We start from the raw sequence: 13627 nt of genomic DNA on the forward strand, positions 1-13627 counted from the left end.
AGGGGAAATCGGGTTTGGACCAAGTACCTCTCGATCTGCAGTCGAATGCTCTACCACTGAGCTATTCCCCCTTGTTCATAACCGTAATGTCTAATTAACTAAAATAAAGGCAATGATCCGTGCTGTAACAGGGGGAACTCGGGTTTGAGCCAAGGACCTCTCGTTCTGCAGTCGAATGCTCTTCCACTGAGCTTTTCCCCCTTGTTCATTATCCTAATATCTAATTAACTAAAATAAACGCAATGATCCGTGCTGTTACAGGAGGAACTTGGGTTTGGACCAAGTACCTCTCGATCTGCAGTCGAATGCTCTTCCACTGATCTATTCCCCCTTGTTCATAACCGTAATCTCTAATGAAATAAAATAAAAGCAATGATCAGTGCTGTTACATGGGGAACTCGGGTTTAAACCAAAGATCTCTCGATCTGCAGTCAAATGCTCTACCACTGAGCTATTCCCCCGTGTTCATAACCGTAATGTCTAATTATGTAAAATAAAGGCAATGCTCCGTGCTGTTACAGGGGGCACTCGGGTTGGGTTTGGACCAGGTACCTCTCGATCTGCAGTCGAATGCTCTACCACTGAGCTATTCCCCCTTGTTCATAACCGTAATGTCTAATTAACTAAAATAAAGGCAATGATCCGTGCTTTTACAGGGGGAATTCGGGTTTGAACCAAGGACCTCTCGATCTGCAGTCGAATGCTCTATCACTGAGCTATTCCCCCTTGTTCATAACCGTAACGTCTAATTATGTAAAATAAAGGCAATGCTCCGTGCTGTTACAGGGGGAAATCGGGTTTGGACCAAGTACCTCTCTATCTGCAGTCGAATGCTCTACCACTGAGCTATTCCCCCTTCTTCATAACCGTAATGTCTAATTAACTAAAATAAAGGCAATGATCCGTGCTGTAACAGGGGGAACTCGGGTTTGAACCAAGGACCTCTCGATCTGCAGTCAAATGCTCTACCACTGAGCTATTCCTCCTTGTTCATAACCGTAATGTCTAATTAACTAAAATAAAGGCAATGATCCGTGCTTTTACAGGGGGAACTCGGGTTTGAACCAAGGACCTCTCGATCTGCAGTCGAATGCTCTACCACTGAGCTATTCCTCCTTGTTTATAACCGTAATGTCTAATTAACTAAAATAAAGGCAATGATCCGTGCTTTTACAGGGGGAACTCGGGCTTGAACCAAGGACCTCTCGATCTGCAGTCGAATGCTCTACCACTGAGCTATTCCCCCTTGTTCATAACCGTAATGTCTAATTAACTAAAATAAACGCAATGATCCGTGCTTTTACAGGGGGAATTCGGGTTTGAACCAAGGACCTCTCGATCTGCAGTCGAATGCTCTACCACTGAGCAGTTCCCCCTTGTTCATAACCGTAAAGTCTAATTATGTAATATAAAGGCAATGCTCCGTGCTGTTACAGGATGAACTCGGGTTTGAACCAAGAACCTCTCGATCTGCAGTAGAATGCTCTACCACTGAGCTATTCCCCCTTTTTCATAACCGTAACTGTAATGTCTAATTACGTAAAATAAAGGCAATGCTCCGTGCTGTTATAGGGGGAACTCGGGCTTGAACCAAGGACCTCTCGATCTGCAGTCGAATGCTCTACCACTGAGGTATTCCCTCTTGTCCATTATGACTAATTAACTAAAATAAACGAAATGATCAGTGCTGTTACAATGGAACTCAGTTTGAACCAAGGACCTCTCGATCTGCAGTGGAATGCTCGTCCACTGAGCTATTTCCCCTTCTTCATAACCGTAATGTCTAATTAAATAAAATAAAGGCAATGATCAGTGCTGTTACAGGGGAACTCGGGTTTGAACCAAAGAGCTCTCGATCTGCAGTCGAATGCTCTACCACTGAGCTATTCTTCCTTGTTCATAACCGTAATGTCTAATTAACTAAAATAAAGGCAATGATCCGTGCTTTTACAGGGGGAACTCGGGTTTGAACCAAGGACCTCTCGATCTGCAGTCGAATGCTCTACCACTGAGGTATTCCCTCTTGTCTATTATGACTAATTAACTAAAATAAACGAAATGATCGGTGCTGTTACAAGGGAACTCAGTTTGAACCAAGGACCTCTCGATCTGCAGTGGAATGCTCCTCCACTGAGCTATTTCCCTGTTCATAACCGTAATGTCTAATTAAATAAAATAAACGCAATGATCAGTGCTGTTACAGGGGGAACTCGGGTTTGAACCAAAGAGCTCTCGATCTGCAGTCGAATGCTCTACCACTGAGGTATTCCTCCTTGTTCATAACCGTTATGTCTAATTAACTAAAATAAAGGCAATGATCCGTGCTTTTACAGGGGAATTCGGGTTTGAACCAAGGACCTCTCGATCTGCAGTCGAATGCTCTACCACTGAGCTATTCCCCCTTGTTCATAACCGTAATGTCTAATTATGTAAAATAAAGGCAATGCTCCGTGCTGTTACATGATGAACTCGGGTTTGAACCAAGGACCTCTCGATCTGCAGTCGAATACTCTACCACTGAGCTATTCCCCCTTGTTCCTAACCGTAATGTCTAATTAACTAAAATAAAGGCAATGATCAGTGCTGTTACAGGGGGAACTCGGGTTTGAACCAAAGATCTCTCGATCTGCAGTCGAATGCTCTACCACTGAGCTATTCCCCCTTGTCCATAACCGTAATGTCTAATTACGTAAAATAAAGGCAATGCTCCGTGCTGTTACAGGGGGAACTCGGGTTTGAACCAAGGACCTCTCGATTTGCAGTCGAATGCTCTACCACTGAGGTATTCCCTCTTGTCTATTATGACTAATTAACTAAAATAAACGAAATGATCAGTGCTGTTACAAGGGAACTCAGTTTGAACCAAGGACCTCTCGATCTGCAGTGGAATGCTCCTCCACTGAGCTATTTCCCTTTTCATAACCGTAATGTCTAATTAACTAAAATAAAGGCAATGATCCGTGCTTTTACAGGGGGAATTCGGGTTTGAACCAAGGACCTCTCGATCTGCAGTCGAATGCTCTACCACTGAGCAGTTCCCCCTTGTTCATAACCGTAATGTCTAATTATGTAATATAAAGGCAATGCTCCGTGCTGTTACAGGATGAACTCGGGTTTGAACCAAGAACCTCTCGATCTGCAGTAGAATGCTCTACCACTGAGCTATTCCCCCTTTTTCATAACCGTAACCGTAATGTCTAATTACGCAAAATAAAGGCAATGCTCCGTGCTGTTACAGGGGGAACTCGGGCTTGAACCAAGGACCTCTCGATCTGCAGTCGAATGCTCTACCACTGAGGTATTCCCTCTTGTCCATTATGGCTAATTAACTAAAATAAACGAAATGATCAGTGCTGTTACAAGGGAACTCAGTTTGAACCAAGGACCTCTCGATCTGCAGTGGAATGCTCGTCCACTGAGCTATTTCCCCTTGTTCATAACCGTAATGTCTAATTTAATAAAATAAAGGCAATGATCAGTGCTGTTACAGGGGAACTCGGGTTTGAACCAAAGAGCTCTCGATCTGCAGTCGAATGCTCTACCACTGAGCTATTCTTCCTTGTTCATAACCGTAATGTCTAATTAACTAAAATAAAGGCAATGATCAGTGCTGTTACAGGGGGAACTCGGGTTTGAACCAAAGATCTCTCGATCTGCAGTCGAATGCTCTACCACTGAGCTATTCCTCCTTGTTTATAACCGTAATGTCTAATTAACTAAAATAAAGGCAATGATCCGTGCTTTTACAGGGGGAACTCGGGCTTGAACCAAGGACCTCTCGATCTGCAGTCGAATGCTCTACCACTGAGCTATTCCCCCTTGTCCATAACCGTAATGTCTAATTACGTAAAATAAAGGCAATGCTCCGTGCTGTTACAGGGGGAACTCGGGTTTGAACCAAGGACCTCTCGATTTGCAGTCGAATGCTCTACCACTGAGGTATTCCCTCTTGACTATTATGACTAATTAACTAAAATAAACGAAATGATCAGTGCTGTTACAAGGAAACTCAGTTTGAACCAAGGACCTCTCGATCTGCAGTGGAATGCTCCTCCACTGAGCTATTTCCCTGTTCATAACCGTAATGTCTAATTAAATAAAATAAACGCAATGATCAGTGCTGTTACAGGGGAACTCGGGTTTGAACCAAAGAGCTCTCGATCTGCAGTCGAATGCTCTACCACTGAGGTATTCCTCCTTGTTCATAACCGTTATGTCTAATTAACTAAAATAAAGGCAATGATCCGTGCTTTTACAGGGGAATTCGGGTTTGAACCAAGGACCTCTCGATCTGCAGTCGAATGCTCTACCACTGAGCTATTCCCCCTTGTTCATAACCGTAATGTCTAATTATGTAAAATAAAGGCAATGCTCCGTGCTGTTACATGATGAACTCGGGTTTGAACCAAGGACCTCTCGATCTGCAGTCGAATACTCTACCACTGAGCTATTCCCCCTTGTTCATAACCGTAATGTCTAATTAACTAAAATAAAGGCAATGATCAGTGCTGTTACAGGGGGAACTCGGGTTTGAACCAAAGATCTCTCGATCTGCAGTCGAATGCTCTACCACTGAGCTATTCCCCCTTGTCCATAACCGTAATGTCTAATTACGTAAAATAAAGGCAATGCTCCGTGCTGTTACAGGGGGAACTCGGGTTTGAACCAAGGACCTCTCGATTTGCAGTCGAATGCTCTACCACTGAGGTATTCCCTCTTGTCTATTATGACTAATTAACTAAAATAAACGAAATGATCAGTGCTGTTACAAGGGAACTCAGTTTGAACCAAGGACCTCTCGATCTGCAGTGGAATGCTCCTCCACTGAGCTATTTCCCTTTTCATAACCGTAATGTCTAATTAACTAAAATAAAGGCAATGATCCGTGCTTTTACAGGGGCAATTCGGGTTTGAACCAAGGACCTCTCGATCTGCAGTCGAATGCTCTACCACTGAGCAGTTCCCCCTTGTTCATAACCGTAATGTCTAATTATGTAATATAAAGGCAATGCTCCGTGCTGTTACAGGATGAACTCGGGTTTGAACCAAGAACCTCTCGATCTGCAGTAGAATGCTCTACCACTGAGCTATTCCCCCTTTTTCATAACCGTAACCGTAATGTCTAATTACGCAAAATAAAGGCAATGCTCCGTGCTGTTACAGGGGGAACTCGGGCTTGAACCAAGGACCTCTCGATCTGCAGTCGAATGCTCTACCACTGAGGTATTCCCTCTTGTCCATTATGGCTAATTAACTAAAATAAACGAAATGATCAGTGCTGTTACAAGGGAACTCAGTTTGAACCAAGGACCTCTCGATCTGCAGTGGAATGCTCGTCCACTGAGCTATTTCCCCTTGTTCATAACCGTAATGTCTAATTTAATAAAATAAAGGCAATGATCAGTGCTGTTACAGGGGAACTCGGGTTTGAACCAAAGAGCTCTCGATCTGCAGTCGAATGCTCTACCACTGAGCTATTCTTCCTTGTTCATAACCGTAATGTCTAATTAACTAAAATAAAGGCAATGATCAGTGCTGTTACAGGGGGAACTCGGGTTTGAACCAAAGATCTCTCGATCTGCAGTCGAATGCTCTACCACTGAGCTATTCCTCCTTGTTTATAACCGTAATGTCTAATTAACTAAAATAAAGGCAATGATCCGTGCTTTTACAGGGGGAACTCGGGCTTGAACCAAGGACCTCTCGATCTGCAGTCGAATGCTCTACCACTGAGCTATTCCCCCTTGTCCATAACCGTAATGTCTAATTACGTAAAATAAAGGCAATGCTCCGTGCTGTTACAGGGGGAACTCGGGTTTGAACCAAGGACCTCTCGATTTGCAGTCGAATGCTCTACCACTGAGGTATTCCCTCTTGACTATTATGACTAATTAACTAAAATAAACGAAATGATCAGTGCTGTTACAAGGGAACTCAGTTTGAACCAAGGACCTCTCGATCTGCAGTGGAATGCTCCTCCACTGAGCTATTTCCCTGTTCATAACCGTAATGTCTAATTAACTAAAATAAAGGCAATGATCCGTGCTTTTACAGGGGGAATTCGGGTTTGAACCAAGGACCTCTCGATCTGCAGTCGAATGCTCTACCACTGAGCAGTTCCCCCTTGTTCATAACCGTAATGTCTAATTATGTAATATAAAGGCAATGCTCCGTGCTGTTACAGGATGAACTCGGGTTTGAACCAAGAACCTCTCGATCTGCAGTAGAATGCTCTACCACTGAGCTATTCCCCCTTTTTCATAACCGTAACCGTAATGTCTAATTACGTAAAATAAAGGCAATGCTCCGTGCTGTTACAGGGGGAACTCGGGCTTGAACCAAGGACCTCTCGATCTGCAGTCGAATGCTCTACCACTGAGGTATTCCCTCTTGTCCATTATGGCTAATTAACTAAAGTAAACGAAATGATCAGTGCTGTTACAAGGGAACTCAGTTTGAACCAAGGACCTCTCGATCTGCAGTGGAATGCTCGTCCACTGAGCTATTTCCCCTTGTTCATAACCGTAATGTCTAATTAAATAAAATAAAGGCAATGATCAGTGCTGTTACAGGGGGAACTCGGGTTTGAACCAAAGAGCTCTCGATCTGCAGTCGAATGCTCTACCACTGAGGTATTCCTCCTTGTTCATAACGGTAATGTCTAATTAACTAAAATAAAGGCAATGATCCGTGCTTTTACAGGGGAATTCGGGTTTGAACCAAGGACCTCTCGATCTGCAGTCGAATGCTCTACCACTGAGCTATTCCCCCTTGTTCATAACCGTAATGTCTAATTATGTAAAATAAAGGCAATGCTCCGTGCTGTTACATGATGAACTCGGGTTTGAACCAAGGACCTCTCGATCTGCAGTCGAATACTCTACCACTGAGCTATTCCCCCTTGTTCATAACCGTAATGTCTAATTAACTAAAATAAAGGCAATGATCAGTGCTGTTACAGGGGGAACTCGGGTTTGAACCAAAGATCTCTCGATCTGCAGTCGAATGCTCTACCACTGAGCTATTCCCCCTTGTCCATAACCGTAATGTCTAATTACGTAAAATAAAGGCAATGCTCCGTGCTGTTACAGGGGGAACTCGGGTTTGAACCAAGGACCTCTCGATTTGCAGTCGAATGCTCTACCACTGAGGTATTCCCTCTTGTCTATTATGACTAATTAACTAAAATAAACGAAATGATCAGTGCTGTTACAAGGGAACTCAGTTTGAACCAAGGACCTCTCGATCTGCAGTGGAATGCTCGTCCACTGAGCTATTTCCCCTTGTTCATAACCGTAATGTCTAATTTAATAAAATAAAGGCAATGATCAGTGCTGTTACAGGGGAACTCGGGTTTGAACCAAAGAGCTCTCGATCTGCAGTCGAATGCTCTACCACTGAGCTATTCTTCCTTGTTCATAACCGTAATGTCTAATTAACTAAAATAAAGGCAATGATCAATGCTGTTACAGGGGGAACTCGGGTTTGAACCAAAGATCTCTCGATCTGCAGTCGAATGCTCTACCACTGAGCTATTCCTCCTTGTTTATAACCGTAATGTCTAATTAACTAAAATAAAGGCAATGATCCGTGCTTTTACAGGGGGAACTCGGGCTTGAACCAAGGACCTCTCGATCTGCAGTCGAATGCTCTACCACTGAGCTATTCCCCCTTGTCCATAACCGTAATGTCTAATTACGTAAAATAAAGGCAATGCTCCGTGCTGTTACAGGGGGAACTCGGGTTTGAACCAAGGACCTCTCGATTTGCAGTCGAATGCTCTACCACTGAGGTATTCCCTCTTGACTATTATGACTAATTAACTAAAATAAACGAAATGATCAGTGCTGTTACAAGGGAACTCAGTTTGAACCAAGGACCTCTCGATCTGCAGTGGAATGCTCCTCCACTGAGCTATTTCCCTGTTCATAACCGTAATGTCTAATTAACTAAAATAAAAGCAATGATCCGTGCTTTTACAGGGGGAATTCGGGTTTGAACCAAGGACCTCTCGATCTGCAGTCGAATGCTCTACCACTGAGCAGTTCCCCCTTGTTCATAACCGTAATGTCTAATTATGTAATATAAAGGCAATGCTCCGTGCTGTTACAGGATGAACTCGGGTTTGAACCAAGAACCTCTCGATCTGCAGTAGAATGCTCTACCACTGAGCTATTCCCCCTTTTTCATAACCGTAACCGTAATGTCTAATTACGTAAAATAAAGGCAATGCTCCGTGCTGTTACAGGGGGAACTCGGGCTTGAACCAAGGACCTCTCGATCTGCAGTCGAATGCTCTACCACTGAGGTATTCCCTCTTGTCCATTATGGCTAATTAACTAAAATAAACGAAATGATCAGTGCTGTTACAAGGGAACTCAGTTTGAACCAAGGACCTCTCGATCTGCAGTGGAATGCTCGTCCACTGAGCTATTTCCCCTTGTTCATAACCGTAATGTCTAATTAAATAAAATAAAGGCAATGATCAGTGCTGTTACAGGGGGAACTCGGGTTTGAACCAAAGAGCTCTCGATCTGCAGTCGAATGCTCTACCACTGAGGTATTCCTCCTTGTTCATAACGGTAATGTCTAATTAACTAAAATAAAGGCAATGATCCGTGCTTTTACAGGGGGAATTCGGGTTTGAACCAAGGACCTCTCGATCTGCAGTCGAATGCTCTACCACTGAGCAGTTCCCCCTTGTTCATAACCGTAATGTCTAATTATGTAATATAAAGGCAATGCTCCGTGCTGTTACAGGATGAACTCGGGTTTGAACCAAGAACCTCTCGATCTGCAGTAGAATGCTCTACCACTGAGCTATTCCCCCTTTTTCATAACCGTAACCGTAATGTCTAATTACGCAAAATAAAGGCAATGCTCCGTGCTGTTACAGGGGGAACTCGGGCTTGAACCAAGGACCTCTCGATCTGCAGTCGAATGCTCTACCACTGAGGTATTCCCTCTTGTCCATTATGGCTAATTAACTAAAATAAACGAAATGATCAGTGCTGTTACAAGGGAACTCAGTTTGAACCAAGGACCTCTCGATCTGCAGTGGAATGCTCGTCCACTGAGCTATTTCCCCTTGTTCATAACCGTAATGTCTAATTTAATAAAATAAAGGCAATGATCAGTGCTGTTACAGGGGAACTCGGGTTTGAACCAAAGAGCTCTCGATCTGCAGTCGAATGCTCTACCACTGAGCTATTCTTCCTTGTTCATAACCGTAATGTCTAATTAACTAAAATAAAGGCAATGATCAGTGCTGTTACAGGGGGAACTCGGGTTTGAACCAAAGATCTCTCGATCTGCAGTCGAATGCTCTACCACTGAGCTATTCCTCCTTGTTTAAAACCGTAATGTCTAATTAACTAAAATAAAGGCAATGATCCGTGCTTTTACAGGGGGAACTCGGGTTTGAACCAAGGACCTCTCGATCTGCAGTCGAATGCTCTACCACTGAGCAGTTCCCCTTGTTCATAACCGTAATGTCTAATTATGTAATATAAAGGCAATGCTCCGTGCTGTTACAGGATGAACTCGGGTTTGAACCAAGAACCTCTCGATCTGCAGTAGAATGCTCTACCACTGAGCTATTCCCCCTTTTTCATAACCGTAACCGTAATGTCTAATTACGTAAAATAAAGGCAATGCTCCGTGCTGTTACAGGGGGAACTCGGGCTTGAACCAAGGACCTCTCGATCTGCAGTCGAATGCTCTACCACTGAGGTATTCCCTCTTGTCCATTATGGCTAATTAACTAAAATAAACGAAATGATCAGTGCTGTTACAAGGGAACTCAGTTTGAACCAAGGACCTCTCGATCTGCAGTGGAATGCTCGTCCACTGAGCTATTTCCCCTTGTTCATAACCGTAATGTCTAATTAAATAAAATAAAGGCAATGATCAGTGCTGTTACAGGGGGAACTCGGGTTTGAACCAAAGAGCTCTCGATCTGCAGTCGAATGCTCTACCACTGAGGTATTCCTCCTTGTTCATAACCGTAATGTCTAATTAACTAAAATAAAGGCAATGATTCGTGCTTTTACAGGGGAATTCGGGTTTGAACCAAGGACCTCTCGATCTGCAGTCGAATGCTCTACCACTGAGCTATTCCCCCTTGTTCATAACCGTAATGTCTAATTATGTAAAATAAAGGCAATGCTCCGTGCTGTTACATGATGAACTCGGGTTTGAACCAAGGACCTCTCGATCTGCAGTCGAATACTCTACCACTGAGCTATTCCCCCTTGTTCATAACCGTAATGTCTAATTAACTAAAATAAAGGCAATGATCAGTGCTGTTACAGGGGGAACTCGGGTTTGAACCAAAGATCTCTCGATCTGCAGTCGAATGCTCTACCACTGAGCTATTCCCCCTTGTCCATAACCGTAATGTCTAATTACGTAAAATAAAGGCAATGCTCCGTGCTGTTACAGGGGGAACTCGGGTTTGAACCAAGGACCTCTCGATTTGCAGTCGAATGCTCTACCACTGAGGTATTCCCTCTTGTCTATTATGACTAATTAACTAAAATAAACGAAATGATCAGTGCTGTTACAAGGGAACTCAGTTTGAACCAAGGACCTCTCGATCTGCAGTGGAATGCTCCTCCACTGAGCTATTTCCCTGTTCATAAGCGTAATGTCTAATTAACTAAAATAAAGGCAATGATCCGTGCTTTTACAGGGGGAATTCGGGTTTGAACCAAGGACCTCTCGATCTGCAGTCGAATGCTCTACCACTGAGCAGTTCCCCCTTGTTCATAACCGTAATGTCTAATTATGTAATATAAAGGCAATGCTCCGTGCTGTTACAGGATGAACTCGGGTTTGAACCAAGAACCTCTCGATCTGCAGTAGAATGCTCTACCACTGAGCTATTCCCCCTTTTTCATAACCGTAACCGTAATGTCTAGTTACGTAAAATAAAGGCAATGCTCCGTGCTGTTACAGGGGGAACTCGGATTTGAACCAAGGACCTCTCGATCTGCAGTCGAATGCTCTACCACTGAGGTATTCCCTCTTGTCCATTATGACTAATTAACTAAAATAAACGAAATGATCAGTGCTGTTACAAGGGAACTCAGTTTGAACCAAGTACCTCTCGATCTGCAGTGGAATGCTCGTCCACTGAGCTATTTCCCCTTGTTCATAACCGTAATGTCTAATTAAATAAAATAAAGGCAATGATCAGTGCTGTTACAGGGGAACTCGGGTTTGAACCAAAGAGCTCTCGATCTGCAGTCGAATGCTCTACCACTGAGCTATTCCTCCTTGTTCATAACCGTAATGTCTAATTAACTAAAATAAAGGCAATGATCCGTGCTTTTACAGGGGAACTCGGGTTTGAACCAAGGACCTCTCGATCTGCAGTCGAATGCTCTACCACTGAGCTATTCCCCCATGTTCATAACCGTAATGTCTAATTATGTAAAATAAAGGCAATGCTCCGTGTTGTTACAGGATGAACTCGGGTTTGAACCAAGGACCTCTCGATCTGCAGTCGAATGCTCTACCACTGAGCTATTCCCCCTTTCTCATAACCGTAATGTCTAATTAACTAAAATAAAGGCAATGATCCGTGCTGTAACAGGGGGAACTCGGGTTTGAACCAAGGACCTCTCGACCTGCAGTCGAATGCTCTTCCACTGAGCTTTTCCCCCTTGTTCATTATCGTAATATCTAATTAACTAAAATAAACGCAATGATCCGTGCTGTTACAGGGGGAACTCGGGTTTGAACCAAAGAGCTCTCGATCTGCAGTCGAATGCTCTTCCACTAAGCTTTTCCCCCTTGTTCATTATCGTTATATCTAATTAACTAAAATAAACGCAATGATCCGTGTTGTTACAGGAGGAACTCGGGTTTGAACCAAAGAGCTCTCGATCTGCAGTCGAATGCTCTACCACTGAACTATTCCTCCTCGTTCATAAGCGTAATGTCTAATTAACTAAAATAAAGGCAATGATCCGTGCTTTTACAGGGGGAACTCGGGTTTGAACCACGGACCTTTCGATCTGCAGTCGAATGCTCTACCACTGAGCTATTCGCCCTTGTTCATAACCGTAATGTCTAATTACGTAAAATAAAGGCAATGCTCCGTGCTGTTACAGGATGAACTCGGGTTTGAACCATGGACCTCTCGATCTGCAATCGAATGCTCTACCACTGAGCTATTCCTCCTTGTTCATAACCGTAATGTCTAATTAACTAAAATAAAGGCAATGATCCGTGCTTTTACAGGGGGAACTCGGGTTTGAACCAAGGACCTCTCGATCTGCAGTCGAATGCTCTACCACTGAGCTATTCCCCCTTGTTCATAACCGTAACGTCTAATTATGTAAAATAAAGGCAATGCTCCGTGCGGTTACAGGGGAAATCGGGTTTGGACCAAGTACCTCTCGATCTGCAGTCGAATGCTCTACCACTGAGCTATTCCCCCTTGTTCATAACCGTAATGTCTAATTAACTAAAATAAAGGCAATGATCCGTGCTGTAACAGGGGGAACTCGGGTTTGAACCAAGGACCTCTCGTTCTGCAGTCGAATGCTCTTCCACTGAGCTTTTCCCCCTTGTTCATTATCCTAATATCTAATTAACTAAAATAAACGCAATGATCCGTGCTGTTACAGGAGGAACTCGGGTTTGGACCAGGTACCTCTCGATCTGCAGTCGAATGCTCTACCACTGAGCTATTCCCCCTTGTTCATAACCGTAATGTCTAATTAACTAAAATAAAGGATTGCTCCGTGCTGTTACAAGATGAACTCTGGTTTGAACCAAAGAGCTCTCGATCTGCAGTCGAATGCTCTACCACTGAGCTATTCCTCCTTGTTCATAACCGTAATGTCTAATTAACTAAAATAAAGGCAATGATCCGTGCTTTTACAGGGGGAATTCGGGTTTGAACCAAGGACCTCTCGATCTGCAGTCGAATGCTCTATCACTGAGCTATTCCCCCTTGTTCATAACCGTAACGTCTAATTATGTAAAATAAAGGCAATGCTCCGTGCTGTTACAGGGGGAAATCGGGTTTGGACCAAGTACCTCTCTATCTGCAGTCGAATGCTCTACCACTGAGCTATTCCCCCTTCTTCATAACCGTAATGTCTAATTAACTAAAATAAAGGCAATGATCCGTGCTGTAACAGGGGGAACTCGGGTTTGAACCAAGGACCTCTCGATCTGCAGTCAAATGCTCTACCACTGAGCTATTCCTCCTTGTTCATAACCGTAATGTCTAATTAACTAAAATAAAGGCAATGATCCGTGCTTTTACAGGGGGAACTCGGGTTTGAACCAAGGACCTCTCGATCTGCAGTCGAATGCTCTACCACTGAGCTATTCCCCCTTGTTCATAACCGCAATGTCTAATTATGTAAAATAAAGGCAATGCTCCGTGCTGTTACAGGATGAACTCGGGTTTGAACCAAGGACCTCTCGATCTGCAGTCGAATGCTCTACCAGTGAGCTATTCCCCCTTGTTCATAACCGTAACGTCTAATTATGTAAAATAAAGGCAATGCTCCGTGCTGTTACAGTGGGAACTCGGGTTTGAACCACGGACCTTTCGATCCGCAGTCGAATGCTCTACCACTGAGTTATACCCCCTTGTTCATAA

At 43.6% G+C, this 13627-nt stretch overlaps 7 non-coding genes across 7 annotated transcripts; all 7 read right to left on the reverse strand.

Annotated features, from left to right (window-relative positions):
- Positions 1 to 1174: 1174 nt before the first annotated feature.
- TRNAC-GCA (transfer RNA cysteine (anticodon GCA)) lies at positions 1175 to 1246 on the reverse strand. Its single transcript has one exon. It is a non-coding gene; the product is annotated as a tRNA-Cys (tRNA).
- A 2501-nt stretch (positions 1247 to 3747) lies between these two features.
- Positions 3748 to 3819, reverse strand: TRNAC-GCA (transfer RNA cysteine (anticodon GCA)). The gene has a single exon. It is a non-coding gene; the product is annotated as a tRNA-Cys (tRNA).
- Positions 3820 to 5672: 1853 nt separating this feature from the next.
- Positions 5673 to 5744, reverse strand: TRNAC-GCA (transfer RNA cysteine (anticodon GCA)). The gene has a single exon. It is a non-coding gene; the product is annotated as a tRNA-Cys (tRNA).
- Positions 5745 to 7600: 1856 nt separating this feature from the next.
- On the reverse strand, positions 7601 to 7672 carry TRNAC-GCA (transfer RNA cysteine (anticodon GCA)). Its single transcript has one exon. It is a non-coding gene; the product is annotated as a tRNA-Cys (tRNA).
- Positions 7673 to 11337: 3665 nt separating this feature from the next.
- Positions 11338 to 11409, reverse strand: TRNAC-GCA (transfer RNA cysteine (anticodon GCA)). Its single transcript has one exon. It is a non-coding gene; the product is annotated as a tRNA-Cys (tRNA).
- An 838-nt stretch (positions 11410 to 12247) lies between these two features.
- On the reverse strand, positions 12248 to 12319 carry TRNAC-GCA (transfer RNA cysteine (anticodon GCA)). Its single transcript has one exon. It is a non-coding gene; the product is annotated as a tRNA-Cys (tRNA).
- A 966-nt stretch (positions 12320 to 13285) lies between these two features.
- TRNAC-GCA (transfer RNA cysteine (anticodon GCA)) lies at positions 13286 to 13357 on the reverse strand. Its single transcript has one exon. It is a non-coding gene; the product is annotated as a tRNA-Cys (tRNA).
- Positions 13358 to 13627: the final 270 nt, after the last annotated feature.

Source organism: Phalangium opilio, unplaced genomic scaffold, assembly GCF_054372755.1.
Source record: "Phalangium opilio isolate 3A_F unplaced genomic scaffold, DU_Popi_V2 ptg000022l_1, whole genome shotgun sequence".
Classification (NCBI taxonomy): Eukaryota; Metazoa; Arthropoda; class Arachnida; order Opiliones; family Phalangiidae; genus Phalangium; species Phalangium opilio.